Source organism: Rhinopithecus roxellana, chromosome 21, assembly GCF_007565055.1.
Source record: "Rhinopithecus roxellana isolate Shanxi Qingling chromosome 21, ASM756505v1, whole genome shotgun sequence".
NCBI lineage: Eukaryota > Metazoa > Chordata > Mammalia > Primates > Cercopithecidae > Rhinopithecus > Rhinopithecus roxellana.
The window spans coordinates 10,007,782-10,032,515 of record NC_044569.1 but is presented as its reverse complement, the minus strand read 5'-3'; the positions used below and the strand labels follow the sequence as shown (position 1 = coordinate 10,032,515).

Here is a 24,734-nt window from a genome sequence, read left to right as displayed (position 1 = left end):
GAGGGGTCTACACAGAAAGTCAATGACCAAGGGAATCAAGGATGCCAAGGTAATTGGGTTGGAAAGTCCAGGCTTGCAAGAAGGGCAATCAGAGGTGTCCACTGGACCATGATGAGAGGGAAGGAACTAACGGATTGAGGCTAGGTCCCATTGATGAGTCATAGGTTAAGAGAAGAGGCAGTTGTAGCCAGAGAGCAGAATTCCAACACTTGGATCTGCACCGTGCAGTAGAACTTTCTGCAGTGCTGGGAATGTTCTCTGTCTGTGCTGTCCGATATCACAGCTACAAGTCACGTGTGGCTCCTGCATGCTTGAAATACAGCTACTACAAATGAGGAACTGCATTTTGAATATTAATATTGATAGAAATAGCTACACTTGGTTATTCCCTGTGGTAGCATTGGACAGCAAGGCTTTGGGGTGGAAAAGCTCCAGCTATAGCTGAAATGGAACCACTGTGGAAGCTGATGTTGCCCCATGCCCCCATGAACCTGGGTGCCACCACACAGAGTCCACAGTCTCACATCACCACTAGGGTACTCTGCACTCAGGTCTAGATGACCTGCTGGAGCTCCCACTGTCTTTCATCGTCTATGACATGACGTTGGTCATGGTTCCTTCCAAGGTCACTTTGCTAGCCAGACGCAAAGTCGTCTGGGGAGTTTTCGGTGTGAACCTGGCACAGAGCAGGTCCTACTATGTAGAGATTGCTGAGGTCTTCAGGAAGCAAGGCTAAGCTTGAGCTCTTACCTATGGGGTAGAACAAGGACACATGTAAGAGTCCGGTCTTAGACACCTCCTAACTCTGCTGCTTCCAAACGGAATTCATCAATGCCTTTAGAGGAACCTGTTGTTAGGGGTTTAAAATTCATTCTAATAGCTTTCAGAATGTTCTAAAGTAAGCGTCACAACATCAGATTTAATACATTTTATGATAATTTGACATTAACAGTTTTTGTAAATTCATGTGAAAATTTCATTGTAAAATATCCAAAATACTCCCGAGCTGCTTATCTCTCCAATAACTTGATTAGCAACCTGTGTTTTCATAGATAGCAAGGACATTAAGTTGCTCTTATTTGTGTTGTCAATATTGAGGCCCTCTAGATTAACGTGACTAAACAGCTGAAGCAAAGACTGAAACTGCCAAGGTCTAGACATGGCCTATTACCAGGCTTCCTTCCCTTTGTCCATTGTCTCTGCCCCTCTCCCCCTGTAGGAGATTATTCTTTAAAGAGAAATGTCACTAGAGAAGGTCACTGTCTGCAGAATTAGCACGAATGGTACTTAATAGCTCAGTAACCCTCTCTGGCAGCATTCACATGTTAATGAGCAAATGTATTTGTAAGCGATAAGAAAGAGCAAATGTGATCAGTTCGCAGTAGACAACCAGTCTGCCCTTAATGGAGAAGAGCACTGACTAATGCCCTGTTTGCCAGGTCGTGGCAGCCTTTCCCTGGTACAAGGTAGGCTGCAGACTGGACTTCTCAAACTGGCAATACTAACGTCACTGCTGGTGGTGGTGCAGGGAGAGGAGGAAAAATGAATGAATATTTTTAATCTAACATGCAGTCAAGACTATGCATATCATACTAAGAGTAATAACATTCAGACCATGATGTTCAGATGAGAAAGCGAGAATCTTCTTTCTATTATATACCACAAGCATAATGGACTAATAGCCTTAGATCACCAGTACTCAAGATCACTGATGATAATTGGCACTATTGGCATGGACCGGTAGAATATGTTCGTAGATCACCTTTGTTGAAAAACAAACAAACAAAAAAACATTAATACCTCCAAGAGGCCAACAAAATGGACGATGAAGACCAACAGGCAGATGCAATCTTTAAAAGTCTTCTTGCTCTATTTTTCGTCTCTTTGCACTAACATAATTCTTTAAAATATATTCACAGCAGGAACCCATGAAACTATACAAATGGTCCAATTTGCTGACAACCAATTTTACTTCTAAGAGTTAGAAATGCACAGATGTTCATCAAGTTCCTTCAATACAGAGGACATATTATAAATTTATGTATTGAGTCTCCTCCTTCCCATCCACCCTCAATTTTATTGATTTTTCTAACAGTAACTGACTTTGACCTTTGATAATAATGGGTGACGTTCCTGCAAATTGAAAGCATCCCATTCAAGCCAGATCTGTTGCTTTTTTAGTATTAATATGTTCTTCCTATCTCCCCTTGGTTTAATTGTTTTCTGTCTGGCCACTAATATGTGATGACCCAATATTAACTTCATCATGTCTGACTGACCAGACATTAGTACAACAGTAGCATTCAAGATTTGTGATTTAGCAAACCAGGGGCTCAAAGAAGAGGAAGTCGTGTCTGCTACTGCATGTCTGTACGTAGAGGCAGGGCAGAGTGGAGACTTCAAAAGCAGGCTCAAGCAAAGGGCAGAAGAGCATGCAGTGGGTAGGATTGCCCAGAAGTGATCATATTTCACAATCAAAATACAACCTTGGAGACTGTGTGGCCTGCAAGCTGGATGAAGCCACACACATAAGAACCGACTGGAGAGAACACCTCCTGGCCTCATGGGGGCAGCCATGGGGGCCCTGGATAAGTGTTCTTTTGATTTTTGTTTGGATTTATCTAGAGACATGATCTCACTCTGTCACCCAGACTGGAGTGCAGTAGTGGGATCATAGCTCACTGAAGCATCGAACTCCTGGGCTCACGTAATTCTCCCACCTCAGCCTCCAAAGCAGCTAGGACCACAGTTGCACACCAAGCCTGGCTCGTATATTTTATTTTATTGTTTGTAGATTTAGGGTCTCCCTGTGTTGTCCAGGCTGGTCTCAAACTCCTGGACTCATAGGATCCTCCCACCATGGCCTCCCAAAGCACTGGGATTACAGGCATGAGCCATTGCACTCAGCTTTGTTTAGTTTTAATTTTAAAACTTACCTCAAGAGTCAGATAACTCAGGGAAAGACCATGCAAGGCTGTGACTGAAGAAAGTGCTATGAGTCTGTTCTAGACATAGCTTGCCCAGCCCTGAGCGCCCTTCCTCACTTCTAAGTGAGCATTTTCCAGACTCATCTGTGCGCTGGGATGCCCCAAGAAAGCGACTCAGGCCTGATGTGCTCTTTCCTGTGTACTGCATGCTCACCCCGCAAAACCACATCCAGATCCAGCCCCTGCTTTCTAAGTTGATGATGCTTCTCATGACAACACAATAAAAAGCAAATGTTCAATGATACAATCGTGTCTGAAAATACATGTTAATTATTATTGCCTTCGATGTTGTAACCTGAGCTATATAGACTGTTGAGACGCACACGTTACTCTTTTAAGTTTAGGTGGCTCGGACGGGCGCGGTGGCTCAAGCCTGTAATCCCAGCACTTTGGGAGGCCGAGACGGGTGGATCACAAAGTCAGGAAGATCGAGACCGTCCTGGCTGACACGGTGAAACCCCGTCTCTACTAAAAAAATACAAAAAACTAGCTGGGCGAGGTGGCGGCGCCTGTAGTCCCAGGTACTCGGGAGGCTGAGGCAGGAGAATAGCCTGAACCCGGGAGGCGGAGCTTGCAGTGAGCTGAGATCCGGCCACTGCACTCCAGCCTGGGCGACAGAGCGAGACTCCGTCTCAAAAAAAAAAAAAAAGTTTAGGTGGCTCGATGCCCACTTCATCATTTCTTTCTTTCTGAACTGTGCTAATTTGACAAGGTTGGCTACCTGATTGGGGTTCCGACCTTAGCCTTCATCTTGCCATAGATAGTTTATTTTTGTCTCTGTCAGTGTTAGCTCTGTTCAGCACCCTGGTGGAGTCCAGGCCTAGAGAGAGGATCTCCCAACAGAAGCCCCCATGCCCATGTGAGAACAGGGAGACCCTTGTGCCCCCAACTGTGTTTTCCATAGGATTTGTGCACTCTGGCCCAAATGTCCCTCACCTTTGGAAGACACAGAACTTCTTTCAGAACTAATGAAATATCAGATCATTTCCCCAGAAAGAAAATTTCATTTAAGGTAGTTCATGGACTACCCCCACCCCCCAATTTTATTCATGAATTATAGTAATTCTGTGGACCTCTGGTTATGAACTTTACTTTGGTCAGAAACAGTAAAAGCTATTTTGGGATAAGACAGAAACCATAGACTTAATTAATCTTCTTTTTTTATTATACTTTAAGTTCTGGGGTACATGTACAGAACATGCAGTTCTACTTTTTTAAAAAACCATACGTAGGGGTTAACAAAATGTAGATTGTTTATAACTATGTGAAATACACTCCTGAAAGCATCAAAACTGTTACTCTAACAAACTGTTACTAAAATGTTTACCAGCCTAACCTTGTACTAAAAGGCCCTAGAGTATTGTTATAATCGTTAGTATTTTGAACCATGATCAGTTTGGGTTTTCCGGTTCATCTCAGGCTGGGTTTTCTGCCTATATGTTATTTTGCATTTGTGCCTGAAAAGTTTATGCCTTTGCTCACTTTTCAACAATTTTAGCAATTATAATATATTAGAAAATGTTCTCTCTGAATGACAGAGACTAGAGTAGCAGGTCCCATAGCTGATGTTTATTTTGTAAAAGCAGGATGTAGTAGAAATAACACATGTACCACAGCCAGAAGGCTGGGATCCAAATTATTGTGCTGTCACAGAAAAGGTTTTTGAACTTCCTCAACTTATTTAAGGTAGAGTCCTGGTGTTTGTAAATAGTAATAATAGTCAGGACCTGACCAGACAGCATTCCCAGCACTCACACATACAGAGCTCATTTCATCTTTACCACAAATATGGGGGATATATGTGACTGTCCCCAATTTATAAATGAGAGGAAGGGAGACAAAGAGACTTGAAATAACATGCTCCAAGTCACAGACCTAAAAGTGCAAAGGCCAGATTCAAGAGTAGCCACTGAACTCCAGCATCAAAGTTCCTCCCCACCTCACTATACTGCCTCCCATGGGTGACCTCGGGGATTACATTAACTCATGTAAGTATCATTGCTTAGAGCAATTCCTGGCATGGAGCAAATGCCATGTATGTATGACCTGATACTGTTTTTGAGAAACAGCACAGAATAGCTTAATGATTAGGAACACAGACTCTGGAACTACATTGTCCGAACTCAACGCCCAACCCTGGTTCCTCCGTTGGTAACTCGTGTGAGCTTGGACAAGTTACTTAACATCTCTGTGCTCATCATAAATGAAGATGAAAATAATCTACCTTGTAGGGGGCTATTTTTTTTAACTGTTAGGTTCAGGGGTACATGTGCAAGTTTGTTATATAGGTAAATTGTATGTCATGAGGGTTTGGTGTACAGATTATTTCATCACCCAGATAATAAGCATAATACCCGATAGGTAGATTTTTAATCCTCTCCTTCCTCCCACCCTTTACCCTCAAGTAGGCCCCAGTGTCTGTTGCTGCCTTCTTTGTTCCCATGTGTTCTCAATGTTAAACTCTCACTAATAAGTGAGAACATACAGTATTTGATTTTCCGTTCCTGCCTGCGATTGTTCACTTAGGATAATGGCCTCGAGCTTTATCCATGTTGCTGCAAAGGACATAATCTCATTCTTTTTTATGGCTGCATAGTATTCCATGGTGTATGTGTACTACATTTTCTTTATCCAGTCTACTGTTGATGGGCATTTTGGTTGATTCCATGTCTTTGCCAATGTGAATACTGCTGTGATGAACACATGTATGTATGTATCTCAATCATGCATGAATCATATGGAATGATTTATTTTCCTTTGGGTATACAGCCAATAATGGGATTGCTGGGTCAAGTGGTACTTCTGTTGTAAGTTCTTTGAGAAATTTCCCACACTGCTTTCCACAATGGCTGAACTAATTTACATTCTCACCAGCACTCTATAAGCATTCCATCTTCTCCACAACCTCTCCAGCATCTGTTATTTTTTCTTTTTAGAAATAGCCATTCTAATTGGTGTGAGATGGTATCTCACTGTGGTTTTATATGCATTTATCTAATGATTAGTGATGTCGAGCATTTTTTCATATACTTACTGGCCGCATGGTGCCTTCTTTTCAAGTGTATCTATTCCTGTTTTTTGCCAAATTTTAATGGGGTTATTTGGTTTTTGCTTGTTAATTTGTTTAAGTTCCTTATAGACTCTGGATATTAGACCTTTATTGGATGCATAGTTTGAAAATATTTTCTCCCATTCTGTAGGTTTGTCTGTTTATTCTCCTGATGGTTTTTCTTGTTGTGCAGAAGCTCTTTAATTGGGTCTTATTTGTCAATTTTTGTATTTGTTGCAATTGCTTTTGACATCTGAGGAGGTATAAGATCTCTACAATGAGAATACAAAACACTGCTTAAAGAAATTAGAGATGATACAAACAGTGAAAAAATATTCCATGCTCATGGATAGGAAGAAGCAATATTGTTTAAATGGCCCTGCTGCTGAAAGCAATTTACAGAGTCAGTGCTATTCCCATCAAACTACCAATGACTTTCTTCAGAGAATTAGAAAAAACTATTTTAAAATTCAGACAGTACCATAAAAGAGCACAAATAGCCAAGGCAATCCTAAGTGAAAAGAACAAAGCTGGAAGCATCACTTTATGTGACTTGAAACTATGCTACGGGGCTACAGTAACCAAAACAGCATGGTACTGGTACAAAAGCATACACATAGACCAACATAACAGAATAGAGAGCCCAGGAATAGTGCCACACACCTACTACCATCTGATCTTTGACAAAGTTGACAAAAACAAGCAATGGGGAAAGGACTCCCCATTATTATTATTATTGAATAATAAATGGTGCTGGGATAACTGGCTAGCCATATACAGAAGATTGAAACTGGACCCCTTCCTTACACCATATACGAAAATCAACTCAAGATGAATTAAAGAATTAAATGTGAAACCTCAAACTATAAAAATCCTGGAATATAACCTAAGAAATAGCATTTTGGACATAGGCCCCAGCAAAGGGGCCTTTTCTTTTTAATACCTAGTAAGTGCCCATTTACAAAATAATGTCCTTCTTTGCTGACCTTGAAAATATACTCAGACAAAACAGAGTAGGTCTTACTAATTGCATATGTTCACATTTCACAATGTAAGTAGTCTTATGTAAACCCGTTAATAGCTAGTAACATGAACTTTTCATTCCTCACATGTGAATAAACTTAAGCTGTACATAGTTAAGAAGCCTTGCAACAATTCATAGAGATTGTGATCTGCGGAGAACTGGCCATCCAGATAGGCCCCCACCACATGCCATTGACCTTATCACTGCCATCACTGTCTTCCTTTTATGCTCAGAGGATCCAGATGCTCAGTGTCATCTTTGAGGATGCCAGGTCATATTGGCAAAGACCACAGGAACTGATATAGAGAACAAGATATCAGCTAGTCATTCACAATAAAAACTGTAGCCGCCCATCAGAGCGAACTGCCCAAGGTCAGGCAGGGGCATTCTGTGTGAAGAGGAAGATGCCTTGGCAGAAGATCACTTCATCATGACCAGGGCATTAGAAGAAGGGGTCCCAGAGTTTATTCATGATTCGATAAGTATGCACCACCTGTCTTGTAGTGAGTTGGCATAAAACATAAGCTCAGTAAGAATACAAGAATGAATGAATAAATGAATAGATTGGGAGTTACCATGTGCCGCACACCACTTAGAGTAGAGTATCTCAGCCAGGTAGAAAGGATGGCTCATGTTGGCCTGGGAAAGCATCTACTTCCTGGGGTGGATTTTGGCATCATTATCTCCAACATCTCTGACTGTTTCTGTTTCAAGTTAAGGGCTGGTCAGCTTCTAATCCTAGAAACACTTTCTTTACATATGGCAGTAAATCAAATCCTGTTTTTAAAGACAGTCCATCTGGTTAAACTCACTTTTCTTGGCTCTACCCTGACCCTGTTTGTGCAACCCCTGTCCCCATACGTATGATCAGTGTTGTCTGCAGTTATCATTTGTCCATAATTTGAAAAAGAGAAGCCTAAAAAGTTCCCTCCAAACACTTTCAGCTAGGAACAAACTTTTATGTGAAAATAATAAAAATGTGGGGAGTGAAGGTTTATAGTGGAAATATTTACAGAGCCTCAAACGCTGCACAGCAGTTGAAACTTTGCTGTAGTGACTTCATTCTTTTTGCTGTCAATCTGTTTTTCTTCTATATTTCTTCCACATACTTCTGGTGTATTTTTAATAAAGATTTTTCAAAAAGATAAATATGGTTTATATTTTCCCAGCTCAAAATTCCCCTTCAGGCCTCTGAAGCAATAAATAATAATGCTTTGAATACTGTACTGACTTTCCTGGACAAGCCATTCCGGTAGTAGAGGGTTCTCAGAGCGTCAGTGTAACTTCTGCATGCTCTGTAAAGCAGCTTTTGTCTCTTGCATTCTGGCCTCCAGATGGAGATGAACACTTGAAATTATTTCTCAGTAGAATTGAAAGAACTTTTTTTTTTTTTTAAATCAAAAGCTCAGCCTTCAGTAAACAACTTTTGTTTTTATTCTTCCAAGCACCAGTGCGGTTTGCACTTCAAGTGCAAATTTTGTGTTAGCTAACACTGTGCTTCCTGGCAAAGTTGTTCCTGCATTGTCAGTGGGTTGTAGGTTATGTTTTGGATTCATTTGTTATCTCCTATTTGAGACTAATTTAAAAGTATTACCTAGTGAAGTGGAGTATTCTCTGGCTTCCAAATTTAAATAGGGACACTTTGAGAAAATATGATTTATATACAGGCAAACAGTGACTCCATAAAAGTCATTGTCATAAGCATTCCAGCTACCCAGGGCCAAGTTTATACAGAACCTGCCTGCATTTTACCAACCATCTGTGGTTTTCCAAGAGAGAATGAACAATTGCAATTAGCAGCTTATCCAGAAACTTCCTTTTAAACAATAGTTTCTCCTCACTAGATTAATTCAAAAGACAGTGGCCAATTAGCCAAATGGTCACTTTCATAGACATTTCTCATCCCTGTGCTCTAAATAAACTTGCTCACTAGCAATGAGAACGTTTAAAGAAAGAGTTAAAATTAAAAGATGAAGTAAAAAATAGAGCATGTTATTACAGATGCTATAAGGAAAATGTGGCCCTCTAATAATAGAACCTAATACAAAATAATTTGAAAATAAATGATGTCCTGTTGTTAAGCAGGCACTCAGATTTAAGGTGTCTTAAATGCTTTTTAAACCTTCAAGAGGATTTAGAGGTGTTCCTCATTTGAAGTAGAAAATTTGTAGAATCTTTTAGAGGTGATAGAAACTTTAAGAAGCTCACAGTCCAGTGTCCTTGTTTTGTAATTAAAACAGTTGACACTTAAAGCAGAACTATATTTGAGTGACCTTCATCCACTTAAGTTCAAGTGAGTCATATATGCAAAAGTATTTGCAAACTGCATGGACTAACGTTCATATTTTAATAGAGTGTGTGCAGATTTCAACCTAGGAGAAACCTCATGTGTTAAGACAGACCTGTTTCCCCATAGGGCCTTTTATTCAACAGAGAGAAAAACTGTGAGGTTACATCTTTCTCCCAGGTTCAGCCCTTTAAAAGGAGAGAGCTGAAACTGATACCCATGTACTTTCCAAAGTGCTGGCTTCCCTGTGCCTCCGGCACCATGAGCCCTTGCAAAGCAAAGCTACTCCTTTACAGCCTGGTTCATTCAAAACTGAACAAAGGTTTCTGTGCACCTGTCACTTGCCAGGATCAGCACAGGATCCGGAATATACCAGTGACCTCAGAATTACCCAGTGTGGAGGTATAAATAAATGACACCCAACTCTTACTAATTTGTGATTTTAATGTACCCACAGATTTTGGGACTTCATTTTTATTTTTAATTATTTAGATTATTTTCAAGAGACATGGTCTTACTCTGTCACCCAGGCAGGAGAGTAGTAGCATGATCATAGCTCACTGCAGCCTCCAACTCCTGGGCTCAAGGGATCCTCCTGCCTCAGCCTTCTGAGTAGCTAGAACTACAGAGATAAGCAATCACGCCTGGCTAATTTTTATGTTACTTTTTGTAGAGACAGGGTCTTGCTATGTTGCTCAGGCTGGTCTCAAACTCCTGGCCTCAAGCAATCCTCCCACCTCGGTCTCCCAAATTGCTGGGATTACAGGCATGAGGTGCTGCGCCCGGCCTGGGAACTTCTTTAAGCCATTTCTCTTATCCACCCCTACCCCATTTTGCAGATGAAAAAAATAAGACCCAGTGCAGCCCTAGAACCACTTTTCCAGAAATCTGGGCACCAGGTTTCTTTTTCACCCATGGGCATAGTTTAGGACAAGTTTTTCAAGGCAGCAAACAGTTTAGGAAGTTTCTGGCTATAACCAGTGACTTTTGTTTCTTGCCTTCTCACTCAAAAGGAAGCTGCTGGAAATTTCCTTCTGCAACTCTTCACAGCCATGGAAAATTTGAGACTGCCTGCACTGAGCTATGTCTAGGGAGCCAATTTATCTGTATTTCACTCATTTATTAGATTTATTCTCTTTTTTCTTAAATAAAAGAGGATTCCACTTGTGTACTGAGAAGAGCTTAATTAAGGAAGATACAGACTAATGAAAGCTTTTATTTCTCTGGCAGTAACCCCTGAAGCATATGAATATAGGCTGTTCCCTTCACTTTACTTCTCCTTGACAGAAGGCAGCCAGATCCTTTGGGTCACCAAACCCCTCCATTCTGAAGGCTGCCATTTGTTTTTTCTGTCCTTGATTGTCTTCTCTCTGTTCCCCTCTTTACAGCATGCACAAGTACCCAAGCTCAGTTTCTGAGCGTTCTCTTTGGAGACTGATACTGAGGAATGCTCTGTACCTCCGCCAGCAGGATGCTTCTGTGCTGTGGACATCTGTCATGTTCCTTCCTTCCAAGGCCACAGCACTTTCTCCTGCACCTGTTTTCAACTCCCCATGCACACCACCATTCAGTCTGTCCAGGGATCAGGGACTGAAGGTCCCTCTGGAAGCAGTGTCTCTGTCTCTGCATTGTACAGCATATTGTTGCCACAAACTACCTAACCCCATTTTATTTATTTTCTATATTAGAGATCCTCTTTGGAGCCCTAATCTGTATCCCGTCACTCAAATCTGATAGGTCTGCCTTTCTCGACCTGCTTTCCATGTCAAGAATAATAGAAACCTTTTATTCCTTTTCACAGTGGTATCACTGCAACCTGAAATTGTTTACGTAACTGCTAGGGAGATCTGATTCTAGAAGATGATGGAATATCATCCAAAAAGAACAAAATTCAAATAATGGTTCCTTTAGGTAGATGAAGTTTCCAGAAATGCTTTGGAACATTTCAATTCCAAGAGCAAGTCATGCTAGGCTACAAACCACCCCATTATTGGTTTTACCCATAGATATCTCTTTGCTTTATGAAACATAGTCACAATCAGATCTCTTCAACTTGGCCTTAAAATTTCTTCCATATACAGCCATGTTTTATGCCAGTAACTAGGCCAGGACTGTCCACTCTCCACTAAAGGACAATAGGCAGAATGGTTAATAAAAGCCTAGACTCTAGAGTTGCACAGCCTAGGCTCAGAAAGCAGCTCTGCAAGTAACGTCTCCATAAACATTAGCTACAGTTACTGTTCTTATCATTTTGTATGTTCCAAAAGACACATCTCTCAATAGCAGAGAAGCAGTTCAGGTTTTAACCCTAGTATAGCGTATACTTATATAGTTTCCATAAAAGCTGATACATCCTACACCTCTTGTTAATGCTTCCTTCCAGAAGGATGTACCAAAGGGAGCCACTTAAGTGTGCACCAACATCCTGTACTCCCTCCAGAGTACAAAGAGTGCCATCATTGCTCACTGTTAAACTGTAGACAAACATAGGTTGGAAAGACAACAGCTGCATCATAAGCTGGAAAAGCATATTTTGCTTCTATTTTTGAAGTCTTGCTAAAATTGAGCAGCCCTGATAGCAGTGCCAGCTCCACATCTTGGTGTTCTGAAGGCTTCCCTGGCGCACACCTCAAGTCAGATGACATGTGAGTGAAAACAGCTTAATTCCAAAGACCAGACAAGTTCTCCCTAACAGGCTTCATTGAAAGCAGTTCCTCAGATAAGAATTACACAGGGGCGTTTTAGAGAGGAGCTTTAACATGGTAAGTTCCTTGTATTTCTTAGGAAGAAAATGGCTGTTGATTAAATTTATCTTTATTAAGACATACTAAATAATATCTACTATGTAATTATTTATCCTTTTTGTGTTTTTAAACATTTCATAATCATTTTAATTGAATAAATGATTAAAAGAAAAGATTATTAACCAGAAAAGAGAAGAGAGACGATGGTTGAAGGGTTATATAGCATATTATAGACAGAGGTTTCCCAGGCTATTTTAGTGTTTATTTAAAACCTATCCGTTAATATTTGGTTTATGCCAATTTTCTCTTAATGAAATTTGACATAACCTTTTGGTGTCCAATCAGGATTTCATATGTTTTAGAAATATACCCAGGAACAAACATTCCATGAAACTAATTAGGTAGAGAAAACCACAAATAGTCACATGGTTTGTATTGTCACACTTTCTTACCTCAGTCTGAAAGGAGAATTTTGGGGAATGGAATGAGGGAAATGTAAGCATCAACATGTGGGTTGTGTGTTCTGGAGGAAAGTCTAATCATGGATACAGCAGAAAGTGTATGCCTGATTGGAGGTGTAAAAAGAGTACACACCTGCAAGTCAATTTAGAAGAAATGGGGCAAACGGCAAGTACCTGCCAACCAGAGAGGGCCAGGTGAAGGGAAAAGCCTCTTGTCGCAGGAAAACCTCCTCCAGTTGAGAAGAAGAGATGTGTGATTGTGTGGCATCACTGGAATTTATTAACTGAAACCCCTCTTTAACATTTGTTATTTAAGTCATCACTTTCAACACTACTTCTAAAAAGGTATATTTTGTTGTAGCTTTTCTCTTCTTTTACTATCACCAAATTAAAATTCCAGTGGACTGGTGTACATTTCTAACCCTGTAACTCTAGACATAAAGAGTTTTTCATGTGAGAGTTGTCCTTAGAAAATGCTATTTTTAACAGGCCAGTTATATTTTTGATTTTAGGTTAAAGTATTCCCCGGTTTTCCCCATCATAGAACAATTCTCAGCGTGTTTGCTTGTAATTCATTAGTTGATTTCTATTGTTACTTTTAAATGGTAATTTTCTTGGGATACTCTTAGCAGTTCGGGATAATGAGCAAATCACGTCCCTTGCACCCACCCGTCTCAACTTTGCTTTTCCTTTTCTGCAGCTGAAACAAAAAATTATTCATGAAAATTGCATGATTTTAACATAAGTAGCCTCAGGGGAGAACAAATGCAACTATCAAATAAGTGATGTTAAGGATTATTAATGCTAAAGCCAAGTATATTCTGTGTCACTGTTACCACTTCTGTGACACATGAGGCAAATTCAGTCCATAAAGCATGGTGGCATATTTTACCACTTACCTCTCACTACTGTAAAAATGAAAAGCTACTCAATGTAAAATTATAGACTTAAGTGTTATGGAAGCATCATATTGAAAAATCACATAAAGCTTTATCATAAAAACTTAGAAAACCACCGAAGGAACAACTAGTTCTGTAAATGTTGAGTAACTGACTTCATAACCCTTATTATAGATTATCGCCAGTGGCAACAGGAGCAATCATGGATCAGAAACTTACGACCACTTTTATTCATGTAGCAAGGGCTTTAAAACAAATGCCTGACTCTCAGGCTCATCGTCTTCTGCGTTCAAGTCCCACCTTCAGCCGTCTTCATGGCTGATAGAGGGAACGGGCTGCCAGTGCCCAAAGGACGGAGCCCAGTTTCCTGCCGCTGCTTTGCCATCACGTCCCTCCCCTTTTGCTTGGCACTTCTGCCATTCGGTGTGTACCCACACCACACACTCCCTCCTTCAGGTCCCAGAACCATGCTAGAAACAAACATTCCCACAGGCAGTTGAGTTCATTTTGCAGTCAGAACAGTGTTGCTGGGCTGACCTGAATTGGAATCCCAGCTTTGCCACATACTGGCCTTGCAGCTGTAACAAAGGCACTTCGTCTCCTAAGCCTGTTTCTTGTGCTGGAGTAGGTGCCTCACACTGCTGTGGTGGGGAATGAATTAGATCGTGCGTATGAAGAGCAGCATCCATCACTCCTGTAATCCCAGCACTTTGGGAGGCTGAGGCGGGCAGATGACAAGGTCAGAAGATTGAGACCCTCCTGGCTAACACGGTGAAACCCCATCTCTACTAAAAATACAAAAAGTTAAACAGGCGTGGTGGCAGGCGCCTGTAGTCCCAGCTACTTGGGAGGCTGAGGCAGGAGAATGGCATGAACCTGGAAGGAGGAGCTTGCAGTCAGCCAAGGTCACGCCACTACACTCCAGCCTGGACGACAGAGCGAGACTCTGTCTCAAAAAAAAAAGAAAAAAAAAGCAGCATCCAGCACCTGCCTGGCAGGGGGGCCGTCTACTTGTACCTATTTATCTGTCCAACACCCTTGTCCCGGGTTCCCCTTATTCCAGGCTAGAAGCCTTGGTGTCTCTTATTGCTGACAGAGCTTTAGGGATGGCAAGAGTCCCCCTTGGTTTTAACACTGTCTTCCTAGTACAGCCCCAGTCCTCCCTGGTCTGAATCAAGAGGTCAGCCTATCCACTAATCCCCTGGTTCCTGATCCCACCTGAGCCTCATTGCCACACTGGGGAGCCTTGGAGCCCACGCTGGCCGCACCAGCCACACGAGGTTGGCCCCTGCCCTACAAGCTCTGATGTTCCTGCCCCTAGGCTCTCCCTGTGCTGAGCCATCACCTGCAGCCACGTTGCTGCTGTCTGTTGGATTCCGGACCCATCACCACCTGAAGATTTCTGCTACAGATCTCCATCAGCCATTTCTGCTGCAGATCTCCACCAGCCATTTCTGCTGCAGATCTCCACCAGCCATTTGGATGCCCAGGGAGCCACTCTTGCCATAATAATTGTAAAATTATAAAATATGTTTAAACTTTCCCTCTCATTAATACAGACCATGATCTTTTTGTTCACTGTTCTTCACTGTTCACATTCAATAGATTCCTGTGTCTTAGGAGTTTTGTTCAATGGAAAGAGTAGACAGTTCCGCTCTGAACACTGGCATCTGTCCGGAACATGCAGGAGAGCTCAGTGGGGGCCTTTGGACTTGGCTTTGGGTCGCTGGGCTCAGTTTACCATTTCTCTCAGCCCACTGTACCTTGCTCCTCCTGTTCCACTTACTTCATCCTCGGCTGCTAACAGCTGGTCACACCTAAGGCTGAGCCCACACCTGATCAAACCTCCTTACAGGACAGGTGCCCCCGCTAGAGTCCGTTCCGACAACCGAACACTTCTTCCTCTGTTTTCTTTCTCTGACTTTCCCGAGCTTTGATTCTAAAACTAGAACTTTCCTTAGTCATGTTTTTAGTATCTGTCAGGGTTGTCTTCCACTCCTAAACTCTGAACTTGCAAATCTTATCAGAATTTTACATTTCTTACAAGAGGGCCCCATGGGAGTCCCTTCCCCTCCCAAGTGGCAACAAGTGGCTCCTGCTGGAAGACATGCCAGCCCCACCGTCCCTCCCCTCCCCTCCCCTCCTCTCTTCTCTCCTACTCCCCTCCTCCCTCCCTCTTCCCCCTCCCCCTCCCTCTTCCCCCTCCCTTCCCCTCCCCTCCCCCATCTCCCCTCCCCATCTCCTCTCCCCCATCCCCCCTCCCCCATCTCCCCTCCCCATCTCCCTTCCCCCATCTCCCCTCCCCCATCTCCCCTCCCCATCTCCCTTCCCCCATCTCCCCTCCCCATCTCCCTTCCCCCTCCCTCCTTCCCCTCCTCCCTCCCCCTCCCTCCCATTCCCCCTCCCCTCCCCCCCCTTCAGAGTTGCACCCTGTCCTTTGAAACCCATGACAGGTGCTTGACTTCAACAATGCTAGTCCTGCTGTTGCCTCACCAGTCAGACCTAAGCTCTTCCTGACTTTGACTGCCACAGGCATCCTCATACATCAGTTAGTGACCCTGGCCTTCAGACTTCTTCTTGTGTATCCCCAAAAGAAGTTTGAAGAAATTATGCACCTGCTCTAAACATTTGAGTTTGATATTGAAAACTTTCATCATGTTTATATAAGTGTGTTTGTTAATAAGAGATAGACAATATGAAATATTTTCTAAGATAAAATGAGGATTGGTGTGATTAAGATAAATATGATACGTGATTTTTTTAACTGCCTTACAGATTCAAGCATATCAAACCTGAAAGAAAACTCATGAAACTTTCACTTATGGTTTTCATCCAAGAAAATCTGGCACTCCTCGAAAGCATTCCGGTTCGATTTAAAAGAGTAAATATGGCCAGGCATGGCAGCTCACGCCTGTAATCCCAGCACTTTGGGAGGCTGAGGCGGGCAGATCATTTCAGGTCAGGAGTTGGAGACCAGCCTGGCCAACATGGCAAAACTCCATTTCTACTGAAAACACAAAAGCTAGCTGGGCATGGTAGCACACGCCTGTAGTCCCAGCTACGCAGGAGGCTGAGCCAGGAGAATCACTTGAACCCGGAAGCCAGAGGTTACAGTGACCCATTGTGTCTGGAATTGGTGGGTTCTTGGTCTCGCTGACTTAAAGAATAAAGCTGCAGACCCTCGCAGTGAGTGTTACAGTTCTTTAAGATGGTGTGTCCAGAGTTTGTTCCTTCAGATGTTCAGATGTGTCCGGAGTTTCTTCCTTCTGGTGGGTTCGTGGTCTCACTGGCTTCAGGAGTGAAGCTGCAGACCTTTGTGATGAGTGTTACAGTTCATAAAGGTGGCACGTCCAGGGTTGTTCATCCCTCCCAGTGGGTTGGTGGTCTCACTGGCTTCAGGAGTGAAGCTGCAAACCTTCGCAGTGAGTGTTACAGCTCATAAAGGCGGCACGGACCCAAAGAGTGAGCAGCAGCAAGATTTATTGCAAAGAGTGAAAGAACAAAGCTTCCACAGCATGGAAGGGGACCCGAGCAGGTTGTCACTGCTGGCTCGGCTGGCCTGCTTTTATTCCCTTATCTGGCCCCACCGACATCCTGCTGATTGGTCCATTTTACAGAGAGCTGATTGGTCCATTTTGACAGTGCTGATTGGTGCATTTACAAACCTTTAGCTAGACCCAGAGTGCTGGTTGGTGCATTTACAATCCTTTAGCTAGACACAAAAGTTCTCCAAGTCCCCACCAGATTAGCTAGACACAGAGCACTGATTGGTGCATTTAAAAACCATTAGCTAGACACAGAGTGCTGATTGGTGCATTTACAAACCTTTAGCTAGACGCAGAGTGCTGATTGGTGCATTTACAATCCTTTAGTCAGAAAAGTTCTCCAAGTCCCTTCCCTTCCCAGAGTCCCAGAAGCCCAGCCGGCTTCAACTCATTGGCACTGGCCAAGGGACTTTGCAGCACCTGGCCCCTGCACTCCAGCAGCCCAGAGGGAGCTCATCCCGCAATCAAGCCTGGCAGGCGCTGACCCCAGAGCACCCGGAACCTGTGCCTGCGGAGCCTAAGCCCACCCAGAACCGGTGCTGGCCTGTGAGCACTGCGCTGCCCTGGCTCCCCCTGCGCCTCTCCCTGCACACCGCCCTGTGAGCAGAGGGAGCCGGCTCCGGCCTGGCCAGCCCCAGAGAGGGGTCCCAAAAGCGCAGCAGCGGGCTGAAGGACTCCTCCAGCATGGCCAGAGCGGATGCCAACGCCAAGAGTGAGTGAGGGCTGCTAGCATGTTGTCACCTCTTACCATGATTGAGCCACCACACTCCAGCCTGGGTGACAGAGACTCTGTCTCATAATAAATAAAAATTACATAGTAATAAACATTGCCAACCTCTACTGCGTCAGGGGTTCTGAGTTCAGAACCTCGTAACATTAGCCAAAAGACTAAGTTTTACTCCTAAGAGAATTGTTTCAGACAGGGAAGTGAGTTTCTGGAGCCAGTATTCCAGCACAAACCTGTAGGTTTTTACAGCTGGGCAGTGCCCCATGGTCATATCTGAGATAGGTGTTTTTTTCAAGTGTATGAAAGACTATCGTGAGGCTGGACACAGTGTGTCATCCCTGTAATCTCAACCCTTTGGGAGGATGAGGCAGGCAGATTGCTTGAATCTAGGAGTTAAAAACCAGCCTGGGCAACATAGTGAGACCCCCATCTCTACCAAAAATACAAATATTAGTTGGACGAGGCAGGCAGATTGCTTGAATCCAGGAGTTAAAAACCAGCCTGGGAAACATAGTGAGGCCCCATCTCTACCAAAAATACAAAAATTAGCTGTGCGTAGTGTCTGTGGTCCAAGCTACTCAGGAGGCTGAGGTGGAAGGATCACTTGAATCTAGGAGGTCAAGGCTACAGTGAGCCGTGATCATACCACCGTACTCCAGCCTGGGTGACAGGGCTAGACTCTGTCTCAAAAAAAGAGAGAGAGAGAGAGAGAGAGAAGGAGCAGGAGGGAGAGGGGGAGGGTCAGGAGGAGGAGGAGGAAGAAGAAAAAGAAGAAAGAGAAGGAGGAGGATGAGAGAAGAAGAGAGGGGAAGGGAAAGGTAGGGTCACACCTGTAATTTCAGCACTTCAGGAGGGTGAGGTGGGCAGATCACGAGGTCAGGAGATCGAGATGTTGATGAAACCCCGTCTTTACTGAAAATACAAAAATTAGCTGGGTGTGGTGGTGCGTGCCTATAGTCTCAGCTACTCAGAAGGCTAAGCCAGGAGAATTGCTTGAACCCAGGAGAAGGAGGTTGCAGTGAGCCAAGATCATGCCACTGTACTCCAGCCTGGCAACAGAGCAGTCATCAAAAAATATATATAATAATACATTTTAAAAAGAAATAAATGAAAAGAGAAAAGAGGAGGAAATAAAAAAAGACTATTGCATATGGAGGCTGGAGACTCCTGCCTAGGGAATAAGTTTTAGCAGAGTCCTTATAGATATTAACTATCTGGAAATTAATACTTGAAGAACTACTCATATATGCCTTGGATAGTCTTTATGTATCTCCCAGGGTATGCATAGCTCAGTTTGAAGAGTTTTTTTTAATCTATTTATTTTTTGAGATAGGTTCCCAGTATGTTGCACAGGCTGGTCTCAAACTCCTGGGCTCAAGCAGTCTTCCCATCTCAGCCTCTGAGTGGCTGGAATTACATCAGTTCGAGGTTTAAGTGTCTCAGGATGTTTACCTTACTGTACTTTACATGAGAGTGTGGGCTGTTCTTATCTCTACCTTAGAAAATGTCAAGTTTCTGAATGGTGGAGGCCGTATATATTACTCACCTTTACATCTCTACCATACCTCACAGAATGCCTGGCATTTAATACTAGGCTGAGTGCTTAACTGCTGCGTGCAGGGGTGGCCACTCACCCAGTGAGGCCAGGACAGTGGTATAAATGGACAAAGCAAGCTTGGCATGAGGCCACGTTAGGAAAACATGCATGGAAAACACACTGGCACCACAACTCACTTTAAACATCATGTAGAAACAGGGAGCCTCCACTTGGGTCTTGGAAAAGTGGCCTGAGGAAGTGACTTTCAGACTGCTAAGCTGAAACCAGCAAGGAGACGTGCAGGCTTTAACTGACTCATCAGCAGAGAGGGGTCTTGCAGGAGGACGCTGGGGAGGAGTGTGAGGGAGATAGATGGTCAGGGAGGGGCAGGCACCCTGACACAGTCCCGGACAGACTGTGGGACCGCATTTGCCTTATTAAAGAATTTAGGGCTTACTCTGAGAGCAACGGAAAGCCGTGGGAAGATTTACACAGGAAAATGACATGAGGGGTTTACAGTCATCATAGATGAGCCCTAGCTGAGGGGTAGGGAACGGATTCAGGGGACGCCCATGTGGGTCTGGGGAGTTGTATTCATCCACTTGGTAAATGGGTGAGTTGTCATGGTGGCTGGGGTTTGGAGCAGGGACAGAAATGGAGCAGGGGAAGCAGGGTGTGCTGTGCTCTTGAAGTAGTCCTGCTAGCTAAGTGGAGACGCTTGGGGGCTGGCTGTGCTGTGAAGCTGAATTTGATCCTGTATCTGTGGGAGGCCCTTGGAGGAGTTAAAGGAGGGAAGTGACCTGAGATGAAAACACCTTTAAAGAGGCGGTTTCAGTGTGGTTAACATGGGTTCTCTCCTGTTTTCTTCTTGCTGGGATTGTGTGGTACACACCTGTCTGGTAGAGCCCTTCTGAGTTGCTTCCGATGTTCAAATGAGGTGGCATGATGTAATGGAGTCAGACTCCTGGTTCAAAACTCAGCCCCATGGCTCACTAGCTGTGTGACCTTGGACAGCTTGCTTGACTTCCCAGTGCCTCAGTCTCCGTCAGTGAAATGGGGGGTGAGCAATAGGACCTGTTTCATAGGATGGTGTTTGCTAAATGTAATGCACTCGTACATGTAAACTACTTCAAACAGGACCTGGCAAATAGTAAGTGTTTAAGGGACATTAGGTATTATTCTGTTTATGATGGAATGCCAATTCGTATTTATATTATCTTTCTTTACTTCAAAAAACTCGAAAATGCCACTGTGAGCTTAAGGGACCTTGACTTCTCAGCAGCTCTAGTTAACATAGAAAACATAGTGTATTGAAATTCAAATGTGAAAAACAGGGGTACAAGTCATGAAGGTTTGAAAGCAATCATTTTTATAGATTTGGGGGTACAAGTGCAGTTGTGTTACATGGATGTCTTGCTTAGTGGTGAAGTGTGGGCTTCTAGGGCACCCATCACCTGAATAGGATACATTGTTGAAATGATCATTTTTAATATCTCTCACTTCCCATGAACTAGAGAACTCATCTTATACAGTAAAGCCCATCCTTGAATCTTTTTCATTTATGCTTTTCATTGCTTGTTAATGGTTAATGTTTTTTATTGGAAAAAGAAAAAAACTTTCCACCCTTTTTTTTTCCTTTGGGGCTTGGTGGTGGCAAGAATGGCCCCCTGCACCTTTCCTTCTCAGCAGAGGTCTCTGTGTGCCTGCCAGCTGGAGGAGATGGAATGTATTACTGGCCTGATATTACTGAAATTTCTAGATGTTACCTTTCAGATTTCCCACAGGGGGACAACTGCTGAGATGAACCGTCTTGCCTATTGTGCAAACATCTGTAAATGCACCACCACAGCAATTACAGTGGCTCCCCCCAGCCAGAAACTGCAGAAATCAAATGCCCTGTCTTGCAGTCGCGCCTGTTCACACCTTGAGAGAAAGAGGCTTTTCAGAGCTCCTTGCTCTGAAAAAATCTTGGGAGTTTATTGGTTTGTGCACTCTGTGAGCAATCCACAGTGATCTTGGGAGTCAGAGGTCTAAGGCAAAGGGTTATTGACCTCCCATGCTGTTCCCCCTGTCTTTAGGTCCTTCAAGGGCATGGGTGCTAAGAGGAGCCTCCTTGTGTACCAGGCTCACATCTTTGGACTTGTGATGTTGGCTCATGATGGTTGTGGTCACTCAGACCCCGCCAGGAGCTGCTGAATCCAAATGGAGTAGCTTTGGTGACAGTAAAGTCCACCCCTCCCCTGGCCTGGAGGGTACGTTCTGATTTTGCCAGGAGACAGGTAGCTAAGTAATATTTTATTGAGATCTTGGGAAATAATTTGAAATACGTGGAAGAGAAAAGAAAAGCAGGATTGATACATGCTGCAGTAAAAACCTTATTTGGACACCTTCCCTATTTTCTACCCTCAAAAAAAAAATCACAAAAATAAAAAACAGGATTTGAATGAACATTTGGAAAAACATCTTGAATCATCAGCCACAAATCACCAGTGCTCACCCCTGAGCAATTTTACTGTTGAGCCACCACAATGACCAGGCCAGGGAGGGAGCCACGTGTGTGGCAGAAGGAACAGCTGCCAAGTGTTGTCTGCACAGCACCCGGTGCCTGCAGGAGAGTGGAGACAGGAGAGAGCGAGGCCAGCAGCACCGCAGGGAGATGTCTCTGCCTGCACTTTTTTTTTCTTTCTGGGATCTATTTAGAATAATCTTCGTGTTCAATTTCATTTTTAGATTTTAACACCAAACTCTTTTTGTTCTTCTGGATCCACGTATCTAATTTTAGCATTGAAAATAATTTCACCTAGTTTATTTTTGTATCCTAATCTTTTTGAGCATAGGTCAATGGACAAGAAAATCACAAAAACTAAGTGTGTATTACCAGCCAAGTGAGCTGCTAGTGCTTATAAACACCCTTTATATATATGTAAAAACCCAGGCCATCTTAACTGATGCCTAGCCGCAGAGGTGAGGTGGCATGGTCATATTCCTAGATGACATGTTATGAATAGAGTTCCTTCTACATCCGAGGAGAACAGGATTCCATGGTTCACAGAGCTTGCAGGCCAGGTTAGACTAGTCAGGAGATTCAGAACAAACAAATCTTTGGCATTTCACAGTTACAACTCCATAGGAGAGCACCTGATGGTTAGATTGGAATACAAAGCCGACGTCCTTGATGCTATAGATCAGGAGAGATCTGCAAACACACCCAGACCCAACCCCCACCCAAACCCAGTTCAGTCAGAGTCTCTTGAGTTAGGACATGAGAATTTTTTAAAATCTCCACAGTCATTTTAATAAGCAGCTAGAGTTGAGAATCAGTGCCTCCCATAGAGAACAGGCACTGGGAAGCTAGGATTGCACTGTGGTTACCTAGGGTGATGGACTGAGCTAAGCTGGAAGCACAGCCTTGGGTGGGGAAACCGAGAGGAGTGATCTTTCTAGTGCCTGGGAGCAGTGGTTTAATTCCAGAGCTCCAAGGCTGTGCTCTGAGGACAGAGTGATAATCATGCTCCTTCTGAAGAAATCCTTGCGGAAGATGTCGCCTTTCCATGAATTGAAAAGGAGGAAAGGTGCTGTGTTTTCAAGCTTCTCCAGATTATCTTAGAAATGTAAGTTGAGAAAGGGAATCATACAAACATTATGTCTTAATTTGACGTACCTGGTATGGGTTTAACATAACACTGTCATCATAATACGGTTTACACACATGCATACAGACTCACCATCCATTCACTGATTCACTGGGTTCCTGCTGTGTGCCAGGCATTTCCTAGGGCACTAAGAAAACAGCAGCAAACAGAGAAGGCTGAGTTCCCCTCCAGGAGGGTCTTACACCAATCAGTCCCAGGATGTCGACTGGCAAGAAGGGGTGAGTGAGGAATATGTTGGAGGCAAAATGGGGCCCCTAGGCAAAATGGGGCCCTTGCCTAGAGTGTCTCTGAGAAGACCCCTGTTGGGCCCTGACAAGGGAGGTGGCTTTACTCTTCCTGCAGGCACAAGCTGTCCGTGATGCTGGGACCTCTGATTCATCCATTAGAGCCACTGTCATCAGAACTATTTCTGGAAATTTCTGAGTAGGTGGCACAGGCCTATGTACCTAGTGAAGGCCCCCCTTTGATTCAGGGGTCACATTGGGCTGTTTGCTCAAAGATGGACTCTGCTTTTTCTCCCCCTTGTGAATAAGTAACAAGCTGTTAAGTACACAATGAATGTACCTCTCTGCAAGCCAGAACTGTAGTGATTGATGGAATCCGATGTTTACTTGTCCCCTCTGTAACCTTAGATTAAAGTCACTGAAATCTTCAGCCTCTACATCAGGAGAATGGCACGCACATGCCAAGGGACGTGGCCAAAATGACTGGTGGAGCTTTGTGGGAGGTGGCGTGCATGGTCCCTTCCCCAAAGGGATTAGATGCAGAGACATCAGGAGACCAAGTCAGCTTTTATGGGGAGGGTAACAGTGTAGTCAGAAGCAGCAAGGGAGGAATGATAGGAATTTGTGTTGTGGAAGGGAAGGAAGGAGGCCTGGACAGGGAGGAAGGAGAAGAAAAATTACACAAGAACCAATTGCTAATTGGTCAAGAGGGATGGGGAGTGACTGAAGGGCCTCTTGGGTGTGTCACTATTGTTCAGTGTCCAGGCTGCAGCAAAAGGACAGCTATTAATAAACATCCTTAAATGCATCTCATTTTCTTTCTATTGCTTTGTTGTTTATAAAATGCCTAAGTATACATTAATTCCAAGAATCCTCAAAATAACCTTGAGAGGTGTTACTGTGATCAGTATATAAAGAAAGAAGACATTGAAACTCATAGAGGCTAAGTAACTTGCCCCAAATCACACAGCCAGTTAAAAGGCAGAAGCAAATCTCAAATTCAAATATTTGAGCTCCAGCTCCGGCAATCTGAAATGTCAAGATGCCTAGTACAATTGGGTTCTGGTCCTGGATGTGCCTGAACGTTTGTATGATTTCACATATACCGTGGGACTCTCCAAGCCTTTGAAGTTGCATTTCTCTCATTTCCTTGCCTTTCTATATGTCTTATAAAGATTTCTACTATTACATTTATACCCTCAAGTATGCATGGGCACAAAGTCGAGTTTGGGGTTTTTTTTAATCTGAATTAAAAGAAATTGTAAATTCCAACTTTCTGTACCCGATTCTCTCTGTAGCATTGGCCTTTTGTAATATGTATTTTTCCTTTTTTATTTTTTTTCAAGCCATAGGAAAGAGCTTTTTAATGCTCAGATCCCAAGAGCTAAGGAAGTAGATGGCTATTCATGTTCTGCCCGGAATCTTTATTAAGTTCAGTGAGAGGAAGCGCAACTGCTTAAAACTCTTAACTTCTCTCTCTTACTTTAGAAAGTCAGGCGGAAAAAAAAATGGATTAATTTGACAGATAGCACAGAAGAAGAAAAATATTAGAAACAAGAAGAGGCCATTTCTCCTGTAGAGGCTCATTTCATTCTAT

The 24,734-nt window shown here is 43.4% G+C and overlaps 1 protein-coding gene across 3 annotated transcripts in view; it reads left to right on the top strand.

The window, feature by feature from the left end:
• The window catches only part of PTPRM (protein tyrosine phosphatase receptor type M), an 848,823-nt gene that overhangs the window by 758,629 nt on the left and 65,460 nt on the right, over positions 1–24,734 (top strand). The window lies entirely within an intron of this gene.